Here is a 15,554-nt window from a genome sequence, read left to right as displayed (position 1 = left end):
TCAAAATTCTTGAGCAAAGCCAAAGTGTTTAGTCCCATGTTGATTTGAGAGGATAGAAAATGTGACCATGTATATAGAATTGTTTTTTAAGAGTGCAAACCATTTAGAGAGAAATCCTTCCTCTTCTAATGTGTGTGAAGAATCTTAGGGTGCTTTTGAATCATATGCACCAAGCCAAGCTTGACAAAGCCCGACCCTTTAGAGCTTTTTTTTTCTTTCGTGTATAGTTACAATACCCATTCGAAATTGCTATTCTAATGGGTTGTCTGGGTTCATCTGATGATGGTTTGATCTCAGTGGAATTTTCGGGCCTCATTTTACTGGTATCCCCTTGCAGCCCGCATTAGAGACCAAATTTAGGCATGGCCCATTTAGAACCCATTAAAAATTAAATATTTTAAGGCCCATTCGCCTGATCAAATTCAAGCCTGATCGAATATAAATAGTACCATGTCCACCCAGTGTAAGTCTGCTTAACTAAATGGGCAGTCATGGTGCAATGGTGAAATTGACCAAGCCCGATTAGGCCTGACCGAGCCCGACCAATGACACCTTTACATGGGATATGCTCCAAAGCCAAGATGGTGCTAGTGTGTACGTACATTCATTTACTAGCTTATTTCGTGTAAACTTTTGCAAATGACTTTCAGGATTTTTTTCTGGACTGCATAGCATTATGGACTCTGTGATTAACCCACTTAGCTATGCTTAATGGTAGACTGATATGTCAATTTTGACTTTTGGATATTTATGCTGCATTTGGAAACTAAGATGCATTTTTTGGAAGCATTCTAAGAAATCATATCAAATACAGTCTTAATTCCATAAGTCTATTATAAGATTTCAAAGGTTCTTAAATTACGACTGGATATGCACCTAAAGAATTATTATGGCTGTATAGTTCATTCCTTTAAGCATGATATAGAGAATAGATCTTTAGAAGGTGGGGTTCCTGGGACCTACATGCCAAGGGTTCATGAGTGAAAGACTAAGGGAGACCAAACATAGCCTAATAGAGAATGGTCTATATTGATTATTGACCACATGAAATTACAGATTCAAATTCAATGTCCCCTAAGGTTAATGTGCACTTTTTAGTTGTTCCACATTTTTCAATGCTTTTATTTGACAACTTGGTCAATTCTTTTTGCATTAAACTTTATATATAAGAGGACTCCGATATCTATTGGTCTGTATAACTTTAATCTCATCCAACTTGTCACATGACCTAACCTTAGGGTGAAAATTAGACCACCAATTCTGACTGATTGGGATTAGAATAGACACGGACTAATTTGATCCTGAAATCTGTCTTTTGAAACCTCCTCACCCTGCCGAAAACCCACCCTCTATTTTCTTTGGTTCAAAACATCAAAATAAAAACCTGGCCTTCTTGGTGGCTTCTTGATAGCCATCATAACAAATCACTTACATTTCAGAGAGAATGACACTCTTACCTGATCCAAATGAGCAGAGTTGCTAAGAGTGGCAGAGCTTTCATATTGATGAAGAATCACTGGAGTCAAAGCATGTGCACAAAAAAGGATCCCTTGCATCGATGAGGAACCAGAAAATTCTACTTTTCCCATACTTCTCACTCAACAAGCTAGAGATGAATATAGGAAGAGAGTATTTTTAGTTCAGAGCAGCTAACCTGAACCTTGTAATAGCTTATTAAACTTTTCCTGTTTTGAAGCTCCTGAGTTAAAAAAAAAAAAAAAAAAAAAAAAAAAAAAAAAAAAAATAATAATAATAATAATAATAATAATAATTATTATTATTATTATTATTATTATTATTATTATTATTATTATTATTATTATTATTATTATCTGTAAGCACCACCAATGGTGCAAATATATAGTTATTTCACCTGGTTTTCCTAGAAGATCAGAAGAATTTGAGAGAGAGAGAGAGAGATGCTATTAGTTTTAAAGTTTTGATGGATGTTTGTATTCTATGCTTTCTTTTATCAAGGGGTTGCAATGGACCACGGCTGTAGGTCTTAGTTTGAATATGGGCCTTTCATTGGTAATAATAACTTGACTCGCAAATTGAATTATTTCATGTTGAGAACTAAGGTTGCAAATTGAACTATATTTCATCCTGGAAGTTTAGATCTGACTTCCAAATTGAATTATTTCGACTTGCAAGTCTGAGTTTGTACATTAATCTTTAGTAATTGGTAATACCACGACCTGCAAATTGAATTATTTCAATTTTCATGCCTGTTCTCAATAGGCAGGCCGACTCTAGAGCAGCAAACCTTATTTCAGTAATCAGTTGTGAAGAAAACCAATCAACCCCAGTCCCCCGAGTAAGCTTGCGCAGTATTTCAGTCTATGAAAACCAAGAAATATTGTACCTTGAATCCAAACACATTGAAGAAATAAAAAGCAATATGAGAACCAAGAAGATTCTGAATTAGTTAGAAGATTCTGAATTAGTTAGAAACCACAGAAATTGATTGTGATTCATAGATCTTGACCGATCTGATATTGATTCCACTGGTATGATCAGTTGTGTTGAGCTAGATTGGACGATTTACCCCCATGATTTCGATAAATTACTTTTTTCCGTTGAAACATCTTTTTTTTTATAAAAGAAATCTTGTATTGTCCAGGTATCAGAGTCCTCCTCTAAGCTGTCGAAGCATTTGGGTTCTCACAAGCCATGAAGGCTGAAAAATGAAATATGCGCCAAGCATTACAAACAAACCTCTCCATGTATCACATTATTGGCATGACATTTATTTATAAAACCTCATTGAATCTCTAAGTTTTTACATGATTTGGGAAGTAACCCCTAATATATACACATGGAAAAAATCATTGATCTCTTTAATTGCTCTGCCTTCCAATGTGAAATCAAGTTTACTAATTCTACCAAAAAAAAGTTTACTGATAATGAAAATTCTAAGGACAAAGTTAAGATATTGGAGAAAACCAACCATAATACAGTAAGCATATATTTCCAGCAATCTCTACGATCATTTTTTGACAAGTATATTTTTCTTGGTAGTTGGAGAATGAGATGTGATCCACGTGAAAAGAATCCTTTCTTACCTGGTGTGATTCCATCTAGTAGGAGTTGGCTGGCCATGTGAGGCACACTAGGGTACTCGTGGACCCTGTTGATTCTAGTAGTTGGATTTGTCTGTCAGCTTCAACCCAAATAATGTTTTTTATTTTATTATTTTGGTACTCCTAGGCATTATCTATTTTAATGATTTTACTCTTAGAGATTTTGATATCTTTATTTATTCTTTTACTTTGCCCTGAATTTTTTATTATTATAAATTAATCCAGTAACCCGATATTGATTCCTAAATTCATGAGTTCTCCATTGTTGAAACCTTTGGGTTTTCACATGCCATGAAGGCCCAAAAAATGAAATATGTGCCAATGAGTACAAACAAATCTCTCCATATATCACATTATTGGCATGACATTTATTTTTATAAGAACTCATTGAATCTCTAAGTTTTTACATGATTTGGGAAGTGACTACAAATATCTGCACATAGTAACAATCATTGATCTCTTCAATTGTTCTTTCCAATGTGAAATCAAGTTTACTGACAATCATTCTACCAAAAAAAAAAATTACTGATAATGAAAATTCTAAGGACAAAGTTAAGACATTGGAGAAAACCAACCATTATATAATACGTACAGATTTACATTGATCTCCACGATCATTTTTTGACGTGAATATTTTTTCTTGGTAGTTAGAGAATGAGGTGTGATCCACGTGAAAAAAAAAATCTACTAGGACATGGCTGGCCATGTGAGGCACACTCGGGTACTGGTGGGCCCTGTTGATTCTAGTAGTTGGATTTGTGTTTGAGATTTAAAATTGACCATAAGTGTACGGATTAATGTAGCTATGGGTCGAACACAAGGAGAGCAGCCACTTTATTTTTGGCTTCTTTTAGTAACTTGAAAGTGTATCGATTAATTATGGTGATCTACTTCTAACTACCACCCTAAAACAAATACATCTAAAAATGTCCTAACCAACACATCTAGGAATTTAAATACTTCAAACCACACAAATAAAAACAAATCACTGAAAGTGCAGAAATAAAAAACAATAAAGTAAAGGTAAAAGAAAAAATGCTGAGCTAAAATAAATAAAATAACAGTACAAATAAATGAGATAGAGCCAGAGAGAGAGGCACACAAGTAGGTTTCTCTACTTAGCCCAAGGGATGCACTACAATTAGTATGAGCTTCCCTACTTGACTAGAGAGTAACACTTTCAAGAGCTTCACTACTTAGCTTTAGGGAAAGGGAGACAAAGTAAATAACTGAAAGTAAAGGCAATAAAATGATGATTCTATGGCTAGGAGGGGTAAAGCCAACACATCATCTGGCCAAGAACCTTGGGGGAAAGGAAAAACAATAAAGTAAAACTAAAATTAAAAACTTAAGTTAAGAATGATGGGTAGCAAGAAGAGGGAATGAGAGGGGGGGATGAGAAGACTTATGAAGAAGCCCACACACCTGAACTTCCATACTTGAATTAAAACTTGTTGTTTCTTGTTTGATTTGAAATACTATCAGCCCTAAAAACTAGATCTGGAATAAATCAAATTTGAAATTCCTAGGCCTGTAGAAGACAAATCTGAACTTGAAAACTTATGCTCCACACTTGGTTCTTCTCACTTGGAACTAGAAAAAAAAAAAAAAAAAAAACTTGCATTCATTAAATAAAAATCCATTACATAAGTGCTTAAACCAAAAAGTAAGAAGAAGACTAGAAGAAGAACTAGAGAAAAGTTAGAGAAAGACTAGAGAATGAAGTGCTAGAGAAAGAGAGAAAACCCTAAAAAAGAAGTGTGTCCTCTCCCCTCTTGGATTATTTTTATTTATAGGGAATAGGAGAGAGAGAGTCCAACGATTTGGGTTGTGATGAGGTGGAGGGTAGGAGAGAAAAGAGATAAGGATAGAAAGGAGAGGAGTCACAATTTATGTAACCTATTCCCAGTTTTTAGAATGGAGTGATAGTCTTTGTAACCGTTTCAACTTCTTCCCTTCCAGATAACCAGAGAGACGATTTCTCAAAATCTCTATCTGACAAAAAAATCATCCATTAAAACGATCAAAAGATTTTCAAGGGAGAATCATCCTTTGAACCTATTGATTATGTGTTTGAATATAAATAAAACAAATATTTTTCACCCAGGAACTCAGCTTCTATACAGACATCTTCCTTACTATCAACTTCAGAACCAACTAACTCTTCCATTTCAAAGAGTTGTTATTGATTCACAGTTTGAAGCTCTATTTCCCTTAGTTTATGGTGAGAAACAATAGAAGAGTTCGGAGTTGGGATGACTTGCTGCCACCGTCACAGCCAATGTCCATTAAAATAAGAGAGAAGGGTTTCAACGATTTAGATATATGTGGTTAAATCCACGGCTATCTATGAAGAATGTTTTACTAACCTTGTTTACAAAACACGTACATACCGCGGCTTTTTGCCTTTTTTTTTTTTTTTTTTTTTTTTTTTATCTCTCTTCAAACTTGCGCACAAACCCTTTCTTGGACGATTTCTATGACTTAGACAATCTTTTAATTTATTGAGAAATCCCATCCATGCCCTTGATCTTTAATTGGAAAAATAGGATAGAGAAAATCTTCACAGAATCTCCAAAAAGAGAGAAAATCTTCAACGCAAGGGGAGGAGAGAGAGTGTATCGCCCAAGTGGTTCCCTCACTCTTTTTTGGCATCTGGAATATTCTCTTGTACCAATGGGACAACTACAGAAGGGCTGGGCCTGCATCTCGATTTTGTTCTAGTCCATTATTCTTTTTCTGTCCTGAAAAGAATCACGTGTACGGATGTCAAAAAGAATGTGTACTTTTAATGCGACATGTCTATCTTGCTCATAATTTCGTCATATTAGCAGCATAAAAAGAAACAAGACCTCTTTATGTGTAAAATTGAAGATATGACGCCCGATAATCCTTAAGGCCTTTTAACTACAAAACCTACAAAAAGAAAGAAAAACCCAAGGTAGCTCCATTCTAAGTATGTAAAAAAGCATGCTTTACAACATATATTACACACATAAATGTGCTCATCAATTTGTCCATTCGGATAGGCCTAAATAATATTCTTTATTTTATTATTTTGGTACTTTAGGCATTATCTATTATAAGTAAGAGATTTAATTTAATAATCTTTTCATGTTGAAGTGATGCAACAATTGTATTTTTATTTTTTATTTTTTTAGCTAATCCGTAATATCTTCGTGCTTAATTTCTAAAGATTGCTGGCATGGCATACTCCGATGAATGTCCCCAAGCTTTAATTAGACCAATCCTCCAATCATCAATGAAAATAGCTATTTTGTAGATTCTTCAAGAATTCGATTTTTGGTAATGAAATTGAAATTATTTTGATTGAACCTTTCTAAAATATTTCAAGAATAAGAAATTAGTAAGATGCTTTTTAGATATAACTTTTATTTTAGTTTTCAAATCCAAAGGACTAGAATGCAAAGTAAAGTGAAATTTAATAGCTAAATATTGAATGATTCTGAGTTAACGATATAAATACGTAAAATAATGATTACAAAGTTTGTTTTTTAGGTTTGAAATTCCACTTCTATCCCTTAAATTTCCCTTGCAACCAAATAGAGCAAAGGTTTTTGAGAATGCAAATAAGAAAATTCCACTAGGGAAAGATGTGCACATCAACAACAAGGAGGACGTTAAAAGGAATATCATTGCCCAATGTATTGAAGCTGGTTGTGGCCAAATCAATGATTTCATAGTTATATTGAATAAAATTACTATATTAAAAATACGGCGGGAGATAAATTAAAGGAGAAATTTTTTTAAATAAAACTACCTAATATCGACCAGGTATTGGTATATGAATTGACCGATATGGCCTACCCATTATTGATTTCTAAATTGTTGAGTCTTCCTTTGTCGAAGCGTTGCATTTGGATTCTCATAAGTCATGAATGCTGAAAAATGAAAAACGTGCCAAGCAGTACCAACAAATCTCTCCATGTATTTGTTGTCAGTGGTGAATACAAAAACTGTTACACATGTGATTAATAAATACAACTCTTGGTACACACTTCAATTGTATTCCACGAACTCCACCGACAAAAGGGTAAATATATCTCTCTTCTCTGTCCTGCGAATCTGTTTTTTAAAATGGAATAAATGTTCTGCTTATAGTAATGATCTCCTCCATTGTTCTCCTTTCCAGTCTGGACTGAAGTTTATGTTGTTTCAAGAGGACAAAAGTATTGTGATGATCTAATGATAATGTTAAGCTAGGGGTGTTAACGGTCCGGGTTGGTGTGGTTTCGATCTGGTTCCACTGGTTTTGGTGTGACTTTAGAACTAATCGAAATCGCCCCATTAAGGCTTTATCGGTTTTGGTCTGGTGTCGGCTTTGGTGCGATTTGGGTTCGGGTTGTATCGGTTTGGATTTATCAGGTTTATTTCGGTTTGGATCGGTTTTTTAAACAGGTATGGAGCCATTAGCTTGGACACTTGGGTTTTGACAGGTTGAAGTTGAATAGTTGACAAATGTTGGGCTTGGGCACTTGGGCTAGTGTTGGTCCGGTTGGACACTTGGGGCCTTGGGCTTCTCCCACTTGAGTGTTGGCCCACTTAGGTTAATGAGTTTTAAGTCTGGTTTTATCTCGGGCCGGTTTGGATCGGTTCCGGTTTCGGTGCACATTTTCGGTGTTTCCAGTGGCCCAATGGTCTAACCCGAACTGAATCAAGACCGGATTCAATTTAAAATACAAACCGAAACCGACCCGATAAGCCACCAGTTTGGTTTGGATGGGCTTAATCGGTTTGGTCCAGTCCGGTTTAACCGGTCCGGTTTAGATATTGACACCCCTATGTTAAGCCATTGGGGAAAACTAATTATTATATAATAGGGTTGAACTTGTGGCACCAAGTCCTGAGCATGGTACTGCACTTTCTTGTACCTCTATGCATTCATTTATTGTGAACAGAGGACTGAATGCAACGGTGAAAGTTGTGCTGCGGAGAGTGGGAATTTAGTTGGGGTAGAGAATGGAGGGATTGCCCCCAAAGAGTTTCATTTTAATACATCTTTTGCTTTGTCATTAATCAGTTCAGTAACTATAGTGGACTCGAATCCCGAGTTATGAACGTTGATGTGACATCAAATCCATACTTTAAAACAATGATATGTAGTTCATCTGGTCTTGCTTCTAATCTGCTTTCAATTAGTGATATGTTGCTTAAATTAATTCTTACAATGATCCAGGCTAAGTATCCTTGCTTAATTTTCCAGTTTTGTGAATCAGTCTTCACAATGATATCTATTTTATACTCGTTTGTTTCATCATAGCATTTTGATTTAGTTGGTTAAATTACTGAACCGTTTGTCGGGTTGCTTGAATGAGTCGCAAAGGGAAGAGAAATTTTCAAGTTTGAAAAAAAAAAAACATTTGTAATCATTACCTATGTAAGTTTAAAAAAATATATTTATAATCATTACCCATAAAGGTCTTAATTCATTTTTATATAATTTTTAATTGGATTTACAATTGTTATTAACACATGCTCATTGAAGTGAAGTGCAGAATAGAATTGAAATTGATTTCAATTTCAATATTAAAAGTTCAAACATGTCCTATTTCAGATAAAATTGATTTTAATTTCTCATAAACTAAACTATTATATAAAAAATGTAGGTGCATAAACAATATTAATAAATAATTTTTCATTTTTCAATTGAAATTAAATATTAGGAATATTGTCTTCTTATAATGAGACAAATAAATTCCAGCATAATAGTGTTAGAACCTAATTCAAGCAATGAAATTCAAGCTTAAGAGTTTAGAACTATTAATCTTCTCTTCCACTCCCATTGAGATCTGGCATATGTACGTATGTAAGCAGATTGAGAAGTTTGTTGTCAGGTTATGTAGTCTTGATCAAATAATACCCTTTTTTTGAGTATCCTTTACAAAAGAGTGGAGCAATTCGTGAACAACAGGGAGACCTTTTCATCTAATCAAAAGAAGATGATTAACCAAGTGGCAAAAATGGGTGAAATTTCTGGCTGTCGAGCTAACGGAAGAAGTGGCCACGTAGAAACCCTCGAGCAGAGGGAAACCTCTTAGAAAGGATTACCTGATTCGGAGTGAGACAACATGGATGCTGCTTTAGAGCGTGGTAGATTGTTACAGTTCCATATCAGTAGTATTAGGATTGATCCCATATTTCGGTTACAAAATTGATTTGATGTGAGTTGATATGATCTTATGTTCTCTCCTCTTTTGTTTTGATGAAATAAGGGAAAAGAAAACTACGAAGCAATACTGACTCTAGTATTGGAAAGCAAACGTTTTTGTGACATAATTTTACAAGATTGAGAGATTTACACTAAAATACCAAATCATCATCTTGGGTTGGATCTCATATTTATAGGACCAATTAAGCCTCAACCAAAACCGACCAGTCCACGAGAAGAAAAGAAATCTGCAGCGAGCATTAGCTTATCCAAACCCTCCAAGCCCATTATATTTACGATGAACCTCATCATAATTCCCATAAAACATGCCAAAAACAATCTCGCTAGTAGCTCTATAGCTTTGGGTTGTACTTACCGCTGCAACAAGGTTAGGTTGGGTTGGGTTGGGTTGGGTTGGGCATTAAAAACCTCTTAACCCAACCCTGAGTACCCATAGTTGGTCCTATGCGAGGCCCGGCCTGGCTTTGACCTAGGGCCTGAAAAGTTTAACCTTTAACCCTGACTCAGGGTTGGCCTGGGCTGACCCTGACTGCTCCATCCCAAGATCCCAACCCTGGCCTGGCCAGGCCAATCTCTTATTCAAAATTAGAAATTTCAATCCTGATCTGTTCTCAGGGTCAAAGTCTCTCAGCCCAAGCTCTCTTCAGGCTTAGAACACGTCAGGGTGGATTCGAGCCAACATATCAAAATTGCACTTAGTAATGCTTGAACATTTTTATGATCAAAATAAATCAGAGGTCGGCCCAAACAAACAAATAAATAAATAAATAATACAAAAGAAAAAGGAAAAAAAAACAAAAAAATGAATACAATCTTGACTAGTATTATAGTATTTGCAAGACTATATAGGCAGTTCCCACTTCCCAAGACCATACCCAAATGGGTTGAACCTGCTGCGTACAAGAGGAGTAATCGAATGATGAGTGCGGGGTTTCAAAAGTTCTGATGGCTACATCTCGTTGCAAGGGTTATAATGACCGCCCTGCATCCCATGAAAGGGAAGGGAAGTGAGAAATTTTAAATTTAAGAAAAAAGAAATATTTATATTCATTGTTTAACATGATTATATAAATTACTTAAATTTCTTTAGGGAATAAGAACTTTGAAAGGCAGCGCGGCTTCAGCACTTGACACATGGGACTGTGAAATGACTGCCTTGCACGTTATCGAAGGTAGAATTCCACCGTCCTTGATGTTTCTACGTGTGTTCCCACTAGCCCATGTGTTGGTGCAGATGCCACACTACCTTTTAGGAAACCGTCTCCGATTTTTTTTCTTAATCATATTTAGTAATGATGCTTTTTAGATGTAACTTTATTTTAGCTTTCAAACTTAGGGGATTAGTATGCAAATCAAGTGAAATTTAATAGTCAAATATATAAAAATTTAGAATTTATGATATAATTATGTTGGATAATGATTACAAATGTTTCTTTTTAAATCTGAAATTTTCACTTCCGTTCTCCTTAATTTCCCTTGTAACAGAACAGAACCCAATGAGGTTTTGAGAATGAAAATAAGAAAATTCAGCTAAAGAAAGATGTGCACATCAACACATCAACACATCAACAACAGGGAGGATGTTTAGAAAGCAATTGCTAAATATTATTAGTCCCCGGTACGACACCAATTGCTTGAACTGCAACATTCATTGCGGTTGCTTTTAGATCATTTAGAGAGTTTTCCTCTAATGCAGAAGTTGAAGGGTGGCCAGATCAATGATTCAAAGAATAAAATTGCTAGGTTAGAAAACAAGGGTAAATATTAAGGGAGAAAATTTTCTAGTCTGATGGTTCAGATAATCAAATCATGGTTAACAAAAAATGTCATGGTTGGGGTTCTATTTCCGCCATCAGCAGATTGGATTGAGCTGAAAATTTTTGGATAAACTGATCTCAAAGTCGCTCACATTGTTTTTATTTTTATTTATTTTTATTTTTTTATGCATTGTTTTAAAATTTAACTTTGCCTTGAAAATATTTTGTGAGAGGGATCAATACGTTGTTGTGAGGTTGTTGCGCCAATGCATCAACCAACAAACACCAATGGCTGTTAATTCCTTATGCTAATATACAACACAGTAGGAAAAGGGCTGAATATACGAAGAGGTTGATTACGGCCCCTAATATAGCACCGCAGAGTGTGGTGAACCAAAGGACGGTTAAAAAAAAAAAAAAAAAACAAAAGCATCAACCAAGAAACACCAAAGATCCTTACACCAGTATAAGACTCAGCAGGACAGGGGCTGAATATAAAAAGAGGCTGATTAATTACGGCCCTCAATATAGCACCTAGGGGTGTCAACTGGTCAGGTTCGTTCGGTCTTTGCTGGGTTTCTTGACATGCACTGTGAACTGTCTATTTAAGGAATTCATGATTAGGCTCGGTCAAGTTCTGAGCTTTAATCGAGCTAATCGGTCATAATCAGACCTTAGTTTTAAATGGTCTAATGCACCATTAAAACCTTAAATGAGCCTTAATTACCTTAGATTTAAGAAAATTTAATATACTTATTAAATCATCAACAACTTAGAAAAGACTTTATGACATTCAATTATTGATAAAAATATACCTTATTCAAAAAAAAAAAAAAGGTCTTGCGAGGGGTCGGCGAGTCGGGTTTACATTGTGCACCGTAAATTGCCTATTTATAAACTTGTCAAGCCTGACATGTTTATTAATCAGGCTAGTCAGGTTTGGCCATAAAAATGTTACTTTTGATCGAGCCTAGAATTGACACCCCTAATAGTACCACAGAGCGTAGTGAACCAGGTGAAGGGAAAAATTTCCATTTCAAAAGATCAATCTGATAAGAGGAGCCACCTTACAGGGGAATATAACTAGGGAGGACAAAACCAAACGGAACCGAAAACAACCTACTTTGATACCGTGTAAATTTTCCTAACCCATTCCTCCACCTCTTTGTAGATTTCAGTTTCTTATGAAATTTATTATTTATAGCCTGCAGCTTATTTGACATCTCCTTGAGGTATTGAAATGGGTTATTAAATTCTCCTTCAGTGTCCTCAAATAATTCTCTATGTCTGTGCTTTCTTGCTCTTCTGAACGTCCATGTGCATTGCTGATGATCATTTGGCCATCGTCCAGAGAGACAAGGAAGTATAAGTAGCTCGGCTCCAGCTGGTAGAGTTCTTGATTCTTCACAATTTCCCCTTTCCATATAACTTGATTTTGACAATCGCTTAGGCCCCGTTTGTTTAGTCGGGAGTTTGGGGTGGGATTATTGTGGAACCGGGATCCACATGCTAATGGAGTAACCGATAGTTTTACTATCATTTTCCCATTGTTGGGGATCCTTTACCATATTAAACATATGAATAACCCTATAGTATTTAGAATATAAGAATCATAAAAAAATATTTAACCACGTGTATAGTCCCTAAACCAAGATCAATAAAGTACTCTATTCATAGATCTTAAAATACATAACTATACATATTTACTATATCTATAATAATCAATTGAACATCCATGACATAAACCATAAATGGGAATAGAGAAGTACCTGTGTCCCATGTATATAGATCATGAACCTCTGTCCCATGTGGTTAAACATTACTCACTTGAAGATGACAATGATGAACTACGCAAGTGGATTCATTTTACTGAGATTTTCTGCAGCCTCTTACTCTAGGGTTTCCTCTCTTTCTGTGACTTGCTCTTGTGAGAAAACCGTGTTCTCAAAACCAATAAGACATTAAAGTAATGGCTGCAGAACCGTCAATATTTTATTTATAATAGAATCCCTAAAACCCTATTCCACTCTCACAATGAAAAATCAGAGTAGGTCTATAATTGCTTGGGCCCAATGGATCAATTGGTATCAGTTAAGCTCACATAAAAATCATAACAATCTCCCACTTGGGCTACACTGATGCTAATATCTTTTCATTAACACCTGGCCAAATAATCCCCAGACTGAACACCATTCAAATAAACTTTGATCCAATCAATAATCTCTACTGTTGAACAATAGTAGAAAATACACCTCAATATACGGCATATAACTATCTACTATTACAAATAATAGAAAACTATCAATTCAAATCGCCTGGAAACATATATATATATATATATATATATATAAAGAATTGATATCATACCTGTGATCACATGAAATATATATTTCCTTATATGTCTTTTCTTGATCTAAAGATTTGCCTACCTTGAAAACCTCACAGGTAGAAAAATTTGATATTAATCAATACTTGACAAACCGCCCTTTTCTTGAAGTAATATCTTACTTTGGCATACCGCCTATAGCTAACTGCCACTTCCATGGGTTTATGTTAAATACTACCATAAATCACAAACTTTGGCAAACCGCCTGTGGTTAATTACCACTACCATAGATTTATGTTAAATACCACCATAAATCACAATCTTTGACAAACTGCCTATGGTAAACAACCACTTCTTTAGACTTAGGCTAAATACAATCATACATCACAAATTCTGACAAAATATCATCAATTACCTTGACTTATCGTCAATTACTTTGGCTAAGCACTGCTAATAAACCTTAGCAGGCACAGCTTTAAACTTTGAGTTTTATCTTTTTTAAACTTTGGTTATCGTTACCATGATATATTTAGTTAAATGAGATCATAAAACTTCCATTAACCAAGCATATCAAAAACCTTAATAACTTCAATGTCAGAAAACATGGCTCTTGAGTACTTTGTCAATAAACTTGAGTGACATTACCTTTGGGAAAATATCACCTTTACCTTGGGAAAGCATAATTGAACTGAATGTACCACTTTGGTGGGTTTCAATCATTCCTATCATGTTTTCCATATTTGAGATGAATATATATACAGAAATGTATGTTTTAATGTGTTTTTTAATCAACTAGGGACAGCACAAACAAATGAAGCATAAATGTACATAAATAATTTAGAGAACAAGATTTAAGACGAAATCATTTCAAAATTACTCCAAAATAATTATAAACTTAATAGGGTAACAAAATTGTTCCTATATCCCTTCAGTTGTGCTTTGATCAGCAACAACACCTGTTTGGGTTCTTTGAGAGCTAAAACCAGATCAAATAACCCTAAAAATCTCAGGTATGAATCATACACACTAAATAACCAGGCTAGAAAATTTAATATGTATATCTAGTAGATAAACTACACAATAAATGTACATCTAGTAGATTAAACACACATGAGTCACAACTGTAACTACATTCCTATCTTTTGGGCTAAGAATGCATTGGTCCTCTTGTAAATCCAAATTTACTGTGAAAATACAATTACTTTTATCATATATGGGCTTAGAAACTTCTAAGTTATAGTTCTTTCTATACATGTATTTTCTTTAACTTGGGTGACATCATTTTTGAAAAAATGTCACTAACTTTGCTGCACTTGGAAAAACTATGAAAGAATATGATGTGCCACTTTGATGGATTCCACCCAATCATTTTATAGCTTCCTAGAAATATACTGTGCAGCATAAAATGTGCGGCAGCTCACACCCAGTTTAATTCTAACATATTTATCCATCATAAGGTGTTTCAAACAAAACATACAAGTACAAAATGACATGAATATGATTTATTATATGTTTCAGTCATAAATAATTCTTCAATATCATGATAATAATAAATCAATGCAAAACTCAAAATAATTCTTTTGTATGAAAAATAATATAGTATACTGAATTTATTCTCCCACTAGCAACCTAGTATACTGACTTTCTACTAGTAACATCTTCCTACTAGCAACCTAGTTACCAAATTTATCCTCCCACTGGTCGAGCCACATAAAATAGCTTAAGATCCATACTTCTATCCTCCCACTTGGTTTGATCAGTCATAAATTAATCTATTTATTGGAAAACACAATTCGTTAAATGTGACATACATATCAACTTGTTCACATAAGCCCAAAAATAAAAGAAAACCAAACATTTATCAATTAAAGTTCATAAATAGGTTTTCAAAGAACAATCACTGTGTTTGAGAACTTGGTATTGGATTGATAAAAACCGATACTAATCCAACCCAACAAATCCGAATTGATCTAATCAGAATACAAAAATAATACATTAAATAAACCTATAACCTATGGTCATAGTTATAAAACCCTCAACCACCCTATTGCCATTGATCAACTATCTAATACATTTTAGGGCAAAATATTTACTTTAAAAGCATAATACCAAACTATTGATTTGGTTTTCCTAGTATAGAAAACTAGATCTTTGAGGCATATATAGACTTCCATATTCTCAAGCCACTTTTAAAGACA

This window comes from Macadamia integrifolia, chromosome 1 (assembly GCF_013358625.1).
Source record: "Macadamia integrifolia cultivar HAES 741 chromosome 1, SCU_Mint_v3, whole genome shotgun sequence".
Classification (NCBI taxonomy): Eukaryota; Viridiplantae; Streptophyta; class Magnoliopsida; order Proteales; family Proteaceae; genus Macadamia; species Macadamia integrifolia.
This window is presented reverse-complemented; position numbering follows the sequence as displayed.